At 35.1% G+C, this 10401-nt stretch overlaps 1 long non-coding RNA gene across 2 annotated transcripts; it reads right to left on the reverse strand.

The window, feature by feature from the left end:
- Positions 1 to 1882: 1882 nt before the first annotated feature.
- LOC127505784 (uncharacterized) lies at positions 1883 to 7295 on the reverse strand. 2 transcript variants are annotated; one of them, XR_007927816.1, is made up of 4 exons: positions 7172 to 7295; positions 6520 to 6593; positions 2431 to 2506; positions 1883 to 2345 (listed from the first exon to the last, which is right to left on the reverse strand). It is a non-coding gene; the product is annotated as an uncharacterized LOC127505784 (long non-coding RNA). The 2 variants fall into 2 exon arrangements; XR_007927815.1 differs by having other exon boundaries at positions 6520 to 6617; positions 7172 to 7253.
- Positions 7296 to 10401: the final 3106 nt, after the last annotated feature.

The raw sequence follows: 10401 nt of genomic DNA on the forward strand, positions 1-10401 counted from the left end.
TAGTTCACCCAAAAATGAAAATTCAGTCATTAATTACTCATCCTCATGTCGTTCCACACCCTTAAGACCTTCATTCATCTTCAGAACACAAATTAAGATATTTTTGATAAAATCCGCATAAAAATCTGCTTTGTCAGCAAGATCATTTCCTTTTTCGGATGCCCGGAAAGCTACTAAAGACATATTTAAAACAGTTCATGTGACTACAGTGGTTCAACCTTAATATTATAAAGCAACGAGAATACTTTTTGTGCGCCAAAAAAAAAAAGGGACTTTATTTAACAATATCTAGTGATGGGTGATTTCAAAACACTGCTTAATGAAGCTTCGAAGCTTCAGTGTTTTGAAATCGCCCATCACTAGATATTGTTGAATAAGGTCGTTATTTTGTTTTTTTGGTGCACAAAAAGTATTCTCATTGCTTTATAATATTAAGGTTGAACCACTGTAGTCACATGAACTGTTTTAAATATGTCTTTAGTAGCTTTCTGGGCATTGAAAAAGGAAATGATCTTGCTGGCTATTAAGGCCTCACTGAGCCATCGGATTTTATCAAAAATATCTTAATTTGCGTTCTGAAAATGAATGAAGGTCTTACAGGTTTGGAACAACATGAGGGTGAGTAATTAATGACTGAATTTTCATTTTTAGGTGAACTAACCCTTTAACGCTATGGGTTTACTCAAAGTATGCAAAACAAATAATAATTCATTTTTAAAGTCATTAGATTATTCATGCAATGGGAAACATATAGTTGACTGTTCCAAATATCCAACTAATTAGTCATGATGCGCTTGTGAAACAGTGGCTCTGTTTGAACAGAAGTTCATGACAGCTAAAATAACAGATCTCACTGAATATGAATATAATATAAATGGCATTCCTGCAGTTCAACCAGTTGAGCGTGGCGCTAACAACAGCAAGGTCGTGGGTTCAAATCCCAGGGAATGCATGTACTGATAGAATGTATACCTTGAATCCAATGTAAGTCGCTTTGGATAAACAAAACAGAAAACAGAAATATGATTATCACATCCCTCACGTGAATCTATTTTTGTTCTACAATGGATCCTCTGCAGTGACCTCTCCCCATCATTACGCCTCTGGGATTACCCAGATCATCTCAAACGAGAAACCTGTGAGAGGATGTGAGGTCTGAAACAATAGACTGTTTGGCTGAACTCATGTGCACTCAGTAAAAAAACCCACACACCGCTTAAGAAAACATTTAAGCCTTATATACGGTAAAAAATGATAGGTTTAGGAAAACATTAACAAAAAACTGCTTTAGTTTGACCTTTCCAGAGATTACAGGAAGTGACATATTAGCCTTTCTGCAAGTGTTTCCTTTTATAGGCTGCTAAATAAAACAGTGGTAAAAGACTATGAATTAATCATTAATAATTTAATTAAAAAAAATAATATATATATATATATATATATATATATATATATATATATATATAACTATAACTATATATATAACTATAACTATATATATAACTAATTTAAGGATCAATAAATGATGCATCAGTGGAAAGTCCCTTGGGCTGATGACAGATTTGTTATTATTTTCAAAATTCCAGGACATAGTTTTTGTGAGTGTTCACTTGTACCTTCATCCTTTTCACAGGTTCATATTCAAACCTATAATATTTTATTTTAGTAACCTATTAATATTTTAGTGTTTTATATATTTTCGGAGTGAAGCAAAACTTCTCAGAATCTCAGTACACAACATGAACATCATGACTTAGATTAATTTCTTTGCTGATAATTCAGGTAAACAGACTCTTGTAGGCACACGAGGTCATTTTGGGTCTACTCATGAAATCTGTTTTGTATTTTCTTGACAGAGAAAATGTGAAGACAAGCACATATCGCTGTGAGTTTAACCCCTCTGTTTTGACACACAGTCTTCAGGCTACACTTGATTTACCCCGAGAAGTTGGTACACTTCATTCATTCACGTGTGTCATCCTGAATCATACTTCCGTGCCATTCTGATAAGGACATGCTGGAGACAACCTGAAACTTTATTTTCGACTTTTGACAGGCTTTTACAGTAACAAGCAGCAAAAAAACACCTGATAACCTAAAACACCAGACGAATACGCAGCCAATGAATGAATAATTCCATATTGACGGAATGTATGGGGTCGCACTTCCAGAAATTCCACATCTGCTGAAGGTTCACACGGCATGTCTTGTATAATCACTCGCACCATTACAGCAGGTCTGGAAACAACTTCCTGTTTAACTCTGGGTCTCATCTATCAACTCTTTAGGCTGTTAGTCCAAATAGTTAGGACTAACAGTTCCTGTGTCCCTGTGTTCCTCAGTTCCTGTAACAAAAAAACAAGAGCTGCATTTTTCTCACAATTATTTCAATTATTGGGATTGGTGCACATGTGAACAGACATTACTTACTCCTTTCAAAGCTTCAGTCTCAGAGTCAAACAGCGGGCAGCGGCTCTGGTGTAAGAACTCTGCTCTTATCTTCAGGCTGAGGACAGATGTTAGATAAGAAGTGAACTGTTGATTTACATTCAGATGAAGGTGTTCCAAATGCAAACCAAGGGTAAGTTATAATCACTCAAGAAAGTGGACTTCATAGGGCCATCAATCTTACCCAAGATTTGTACATAGGGACATTGTTCAGTCTGAAAGGCATCAATAAATCAATGTTTACAACTGTTTTTGCTGCTTAATATTTTTGTGGAAACTGATTTTTTCAGGGTTTTTTTTATGAAAAGGTTGTTTAAAAGAACAGCATTTATTTGAAATAGAAATCTTTTGTAATATTATAAATGTATTTACTGTTATTTTTTATCAATTTAATGTGTCATTGATGAATAAAAGTATTAATTTCTTTCTTTTATTTATGTATTTCCCATTTACCCACCCCAAACTTTTGAATGATAGGCTATATTACGGTTTCCACAAAAATATTAAAGGGTTAGTTCACCAAAAAATGAAAATTCAGTCATTAATTACTCACCCTCATGCCGTTCCAAACCTGTAAGACCTTCGTTCATCTTCGGAACACAAATTAAGATATTTTTGATAAAATCTGATGGCTCAGTGAGGCCTGCATTGACAGCAAGATAATTAACACTTTCAGATGCCCAGAAAGCTACTAAAGACATATTTAAAACAGTTCATGTGACTACAGTGGTTCAACCTTAATGTTATGAAGTGCTGAGAATACTCAAAAAAACAAAATAACGACTTTCTTCAACAATATCTAGTGATGGGCGATTTCAAAATACTGCTTCATGAAGATTCGAAGCTTTACGAATCTTTTGTTTCGAATCAGTGGTTCGGAGCGTGTATCAAACTGCCAAAGTCACGTGATTTCAGTAAACAAGGCTTCGTTACGTCATAAGTGTTTCGAAATTTCAATGGTTCACCACTGGGGGGCGTGACTTTGGCAGTTTGATACATGAAGCAGTGTTTTAAAATCACCCATCACTAGATATTGTTGAATAAAGTCGTTATTTTGTTTTTTTGGCGCACATAAAGTATTCTCGTCGCTTCATAACATTAAGGTTGAACCAGTGTAGTCACATGAACTGTTTTAAATATAACTTTAGTAGCTTTCTGGGCATTGAAATGTGCAATGCAGGCCTCACTGAGCCATCGGATTTTATGAAAAATATCTTAATTTGTCTTACGGGTGTGGAACGACATGAGGGTGAGTAATTAATGACATAATTGTATTTTTTGGCTGAACTAACTCTCTAAGCACCAAAAACAACATTGATAATAATGAGAAATGTTTCTTGAGCAGCAAATCAGCATATTAGAGTGATTTCTGAAGGATCATGTGACACTGAAGACTGGAGTAATAATGCTTAAAATTCAGCTTTGCATCACAAGAATAAATTACATTATAAAGTATATTAAAATAACAGAAGGAAAGAAAGAAAGAAAGAAAGAAAGAATGTTCAGCTTCATGTATAGTTCAGTAAGAAAGACTTTCTCAGAAAACAAATTCATGAACAAAGATCTCATGTGGTTCAGATAAAAAGCTCAATGGTTCACATAAACAGAGAATACAGAAAATATGTCATTATTTATGAAGAAAAGCTTGGTTTAAAATTAAACAAACTTGCAATCAAACATTTTAAACAGCATATTAGCTCAAGTTAGTGAACCAAACGTATCAAATTTCCATTCCTGGGTGAAAAGGCGTATAAGAGAACTAAACAATATCACAAAAGCAGGAATGTGGTCCTGCCATTATCATTCTTGGCAGGTTGGCATGATCTTACATGTTCTTGAAATCAGAACAAAACCAACATTAGCAAGAGAGTTTCTCTTGAATCTGTGCCATTCTCACTGTAGCTGATGATTAAATGAAATGCTTAAGCTATATATGTTGCTTTATTTGTTCATTCATTGCATATCATTGCTTGGTTATTGCTATAGGCCCAGGAATATCTGGACTATCCATGCAAAAATCGGCAAAATTGTGTTGGATGGATTTAAACATGGTCAAATGTTGGAGAGAATGACTTTCATTAAAGGTAAGCAATTTCTGAGAAATTATGTTTATATTTGAAATCACCAAAATAAACATGCCCCTACCCAAAAGGACCAGTGCCCAGTTGCATAAAGCACCTTAAGTTTTTCCCTTAAGTATGACACTTAAGGCGTGATTTCCCCTTAACTAAGGGAATGACTTAAGGGTGTTGCATATAATCTCAGAAACTGTTCTCTTAGGTAAGGGAAACCGTTAAGTGTTTCAAGACAGCATCCCATGTTTTGCCGTTATAAAATTCTACTGTTGCCATGGACACGTTATTTGTTAATACATATCATGGTAAGTTTTCACAGAAAACAACATAAGATGGGTAAGGAAAACAAAAAAGAAAACCAAATATGAAAGAGAAAGACCAGACGAGAAACTCAAATTGATAGTTTACTCAAAATTGAGATTTCTGCCGTCATTCACTCACTCTCATGTCGTTCCAAACACATAAGACTTTCATTCATCTTTGGATAACAAATAAAAATATTTTTAATATTCTCTCATTATTTATGTCCATTTATTGAAAGACATCCACATGATTACGGCTGTGTCGGAAGCTCAAACGTGCACGCAAGAACCAACGAGTTTTTTTTTGCGTTTGATGCACGCACGTTTGCGCTTCCGTTGACCATATACATGTGCTACATATGTGATTTCATCAATGTTTATGTGAATAAACGGCTAAAGTATAATTTGTTTATCATATAAAGCGGTCAATCGTATCTCGTTAGAAGACTTGGATTGAACCTGCTCACTCCGTAACACTTAAGGTGAAGTTTTCCGAACCTTATGTTATACTTAGGGAAATGATGGTTAAGGGGCTTTATGCAACACACTAACGTTTTTTTAAGGGATTACTTAAGTGAAAAATATATACTTAAGGGAAATTCTTAGGGTTTATGACGTTTCACCTAAAGAAACCCTTAAGTAACACTTAACAGTTATTTTCTGCAACACCCTTAAGTTTAAGGGAAACATAAGGGCAATCTTAAGGGAAAATTACACTTAAGGTGCTTTATGCAACCGGGCATACACCCCTATCTTGATAGCCCCGCCCCTAAATTCACAAATACGCTATGCAACACAGGCACCTCCCCCTTAATGAGTGTATACGCCCCTTATTGCTAATTGGCTACAAGTGTTTTGGTGCTCGGTCCGATCCACTTTCAACAGCTTTTCTCAGAAATCGCTTACTGCACCTTTAAATCTTTGAGTGGTTAAATTTTCCAATACTGGGAAAAGAAAGGATTGTGTTTACGACTTCATGAGATGTTCATTGACCATTGTATGATCTGACATATATTTACATCAACATAACTTATGTACAGAAGCATAGGCGACCAAACGATTGTTCTATGGAGTATGAACATGTATCTAAATGTAAAGATCTGCTTTTGTTTTTATTTGATGATCTGTACTCCATTCTCTGTAAGTGGCTGATCAAACAAAACAGGCACCCCTTCGCGGGTCCCTTCGGAAAACTAACATCTGTACTGACCACATTCTTTTACATGTGGCTAGACTTGTGGCAGACTGGATTTGTACACTTATTAGAGGACTTTGGTTTATGAGCAAGAGCAATTACATTGCTGCCATTAACGATGGCGGTAAAAAAGAAAAAAAGGTGTTCATAGAACTTTAAAAAATGAAGGAAACAGTTTGCATTGCTTTTTCTTAGTTATATTTAAAATAATAACACATTTTTATATATAATGTTTCATATTTTAAAAGTAAATGCTTTATTTTTATATATTTGTATATTTGTATATATTTTTATATCCCCTGCAGGACTTTCTTTACTAGTGTGGTCAGAAAAGACCAAATGCCACAGTACACCACAAAACAACACGATGAACATCTGCTAGCTGAGCAGAATGCAAAGCTGCTTCTTTGGCTCTGAGTTATTGGTACGTCAACATATCCCCAGCCACGTGACTGAACTTGATCCAATGAGCAACAAAAATTCATTGTTATTTGTTTACCTTCCTTTTCCCCATCAAACAGGCATCCTGGAGAGAAGTTGAAACTCCAGATTTCAGACCTTAGCCTGCTCCCTCTAGGATGCCAATTACAAAGAAAGCTTTATAGAGAGTGAAAGAGAAAACACAGCTAAATGAACATGTGCATATAGACTATGAGCAATGTACATGTTGTGAGTGTTCACATTAGGGATGTGCGAGACTAGCCGACTAGTCGATTAAACGATACTGCTGCTACTAGTCGACTTGGAAAACACTAGTCATTTACACGTTACATTTATTTTTTTTTTGCACATTTTGCTTTATATTTTTACAAAGGCTACATTTAAATTACCGTCATGTTAATGTTACATATTGAAATGAATATATTATATTGAAAAGTGTATATCTGCAGCGGAAAACAAAATCGTTTAATTTTACTTCAGATATTGCACGCGTTGGTTTTCTCAGTGGCGCTCGCGGAGGGTTCAGAGAAATGTCCACTCGGAAGATGAGCAAGGTGAGGGAGTATTTTGAAAGCGTACACAAAACTTTACCGTCATGTCAAACTAGTATAACAATTAAGCTTGCTTAGGCTTGTTATACTACCGGTTATGAAGGACAATATGAAAGATTTTTATCGGATTAAAGGAGAAACATTATGAATGAAACTTACTTAACGCTTGAACAGTTGCTATATCAACATCCTAACGCAGTAAATATGGTTAAATAATGTAGTTGTCGGTACACATCGAGTTTCTCTTGCGATTTCTGTTTTTTAATAAGCCATTAGGTTTAAACTTATTGGTCCTGCGCTGCCTATTGACTCAGCTGATTTGAATATGTCTATAATGCGTTGCTTAAGTGAACGCTAAAGTTTAATATACAATGATCAATGCAAGGCAAGCACATCACATAGGCTATATCTATTTTAGTGGCATTCAGTATGGGATTTGACTGTTCATAGATTAAGTGTTCTTTCAAACTGATAGCATACAGACTGTCTCCGGGGGGCAGGGTTAGACTAGTCGGTTGAAAAATTTCCATTTAAACGGTTATGAAATTAATCATCCCTAGTTCACATATACATTTGACTTACAGTAAAAGGGTTAGTTCAGGCAAAAATACAAATTACCCCATAATTTAATCACCCTCAAGCCATCCAAGGTGTATTTCTTTTTTCAGCCAATTACAATCAGTTATATTAAAAATATCCTGGCTCATTCAAAGCTTAATAATGGGAGTGACTGCACAGTAAAATCCCCAGAGTTAAATCAACTCTGCTCAGAGTACATTTGATCCTGAATAGTGTTAAAATAACACTGAAGCAGAGTTAAATTTAATGAGATAATTAAGCTATAAATTAAGTGATGATTGAACATTTATGATGAACACCTGCTGTTAACAAGCAGAATCAATGAAGAAAAGAGAAACACAAGAACTACAACTGACTTCAGCCAAAACCATTTAATTGAAATCAACTGAAGATAAAAGACATTAAATCTCTCAAGATCTGATTAAAAGATCTGATTCACTTATTTCTAACCAGATTGACTTTATTTCTGTCACACTTCTAAAGAAGTTCTTATTAAGAATTAACCGAGGTTTAGATGTTGGTGTTTTATTGGTCAAAAAATTATGCCACCATCGTGGTGGTCAGGGTTTGTTTTAGTTGGGCTCTTGACCCTTTTATGTTTTTATAATAATTTGTGTTTGAGCAATTTCAATAGTGTTTCACAGCAAACACTTGTACATTGCTGAATCAAAAGCCACCATAATGCTTCAGTGTTAAAAATAAACAACTATTACTGCTCAGGCTTATACATGAAAACATAGCATACAATCCTCAACAGTGGTGACAATAATTATTCATACTGCAGTGCATGATGGGAGTTTTGTCCTATGGTAATACCCAGTATGCATTGCAGCGTGAAGCGTTTTTCCCAACTTAAGCAAACACTGTTCTCCATGATGGTGGCGTCTTTTTCTTTTCTTTTCTTTTCTTTTCTTTTCTTTTCTTTTCTTGACCAATAAACCTCTGTTAATTCTCAATTCTGTAGATGTTTGAAAATAAAGTCAATCTGGTTAGTAATATATGAAGCTGGTAATGCTGTTTCTGGAGTTGTTTAATCAAATCTACAGAGATTTAACGATTTTTATCTTCAGTTGATTTCATCTAAGGCTGTGACTGAAGTCAGTTGTAGTTCTTGTGTTTCTCTTTTCTTCAGTGATTCTGCTTGTTAACAGCAGGTGTTTATCATTATTGCAAGATTATATCACAACAATTGACCAAATGGCAAAGTTTTCCAGCCGTGCTATGAGTCACTGACAGACACTCAATACAAAACTAAATGCCTAAAAACAGAACTGACACATCCTTACCTTAAATATGGCATAGTTTACTCCACCAAACATATAAAGATGACCATAGTGTGTCTTCTTGGAAACATTAAACCATAAATTAGAAGATGAGGAGTCATTATCATGAACAAATTAGTATAAGCCACCAGAATATTTACATGGTAAACAAATTCACACTCATAAGATATGACTATAGCTTTACTAAAATCATCTGATGTTTGTTCCCAAATATTAGATATTAGTCTAATATACAAATTAAAGGGACAGTTCAGCTATATATTAGCTGTGGTGTCAAGACATCTATAAATATGATTAAAAGATTAATATGAGGCAGAAGTACAGAATGTCACATTTTATTATTAGCTGTTTCAACACATTCAACACATGTTTTGCCAACTAAGAAGTACAGCAGTTTTAGAGTTTCATCCCTCTGCCTAATGTGAGCATAAGTATTGGGACTTAAAGCAAATGTATAAGTGTAAAAGCTAATATTAAAGCTAATATTTACTTAGACTGACTTGGCCAATCTAAGACCCAAAATTCCTATGATAATCTCCTTGACTGAGTTGGCAGTACTAGTGTTTTGGGTCATTGTCCTGTTGCCATATGAAGCACTTCCCAGTGAGTCTGGTGGCATTTTCTTGAACACTATAGGCAAGACTCTTTTGTACACTTCTGAATTCATTCTTCTGCTGCCATCATTGAATAAGTGATCAATAAAGATGCATGCCCATGACATGACACTACCTCCACTAACTCCCCAAGACAAGCAACCATTGAAAACCGGTGAATTGTTTCTTTAAAGATATCAAACTATGAATATCATGGGGAGTCTACAGCAAATAAAAAATACATTCTTTTACAATGACTCGGCCTGATACAGTAGATCAGAAGGGATTTGATGTCACAGTCTGTTCTCTCAGAAGAACACGTTGTAGCATGCTGGACACGCTTGTCAAGGAATGCACAGTTCTCATTTACTTGTTGCAGACGTCAGGAAAACATGCAGGTATTGTTGCTGGCGGAGGTTAATTTGATTCACACTGCTATACAAAAACGGACCAGATTCAACATGCTGCTTGTAATGCGGGCCTTCCTCTGAACTTTCTCGCTAAATAACACCTACATGTAGTTGAACTCTAATGGACATGTAATTATGTGTGTGGGAACAGAAGGCCTTGCTGCACAGACAGTTATCTCTATGTCTGATCATGCAGAGCTGTGGTTCAAGGCACAGTGGTGATAGTTCATAATTTGATCCTTGTGCAGTTCAAATCAGCAGCCTTCAATGGTGAGCTTTAGCAGTCTCAATTAAATTGAAGTAAATTAAAGTAAAGCTCTCATAAAGTGCTTTTTACAAGTTTCAAATTTGGGCAACACAGGTTAAGCGTCTACTCTAAGAATGTTTTGCTAACATTCCCATTAAGTTATAAAAACATTATTTTAAAATTTTCTCTGAATGTTCAAAACGCTCAGTTTTTTTCTTTCTTGGTTATGCAAAGATAGAAAGAATTAGTTTTTGATAATTTACTCACCCCCATATCA

The sequence above is a fragment of the Ctenopharyngodon idella genome, chromosome 23, assembly GCF_019924925.1.
Source record: "Ctenopharyngodon idella isolate HZGC_01 chromosome 23, HZGC01, whole genome shotgun sequence".
NCBI classification, from domain to species: Eukaryota; Metazoa; Chordata; class Actinopteri; order Cypriniformes; family Xenocyprididae; genus Ctenopharyngodon; species Ctenopharyngodon idella.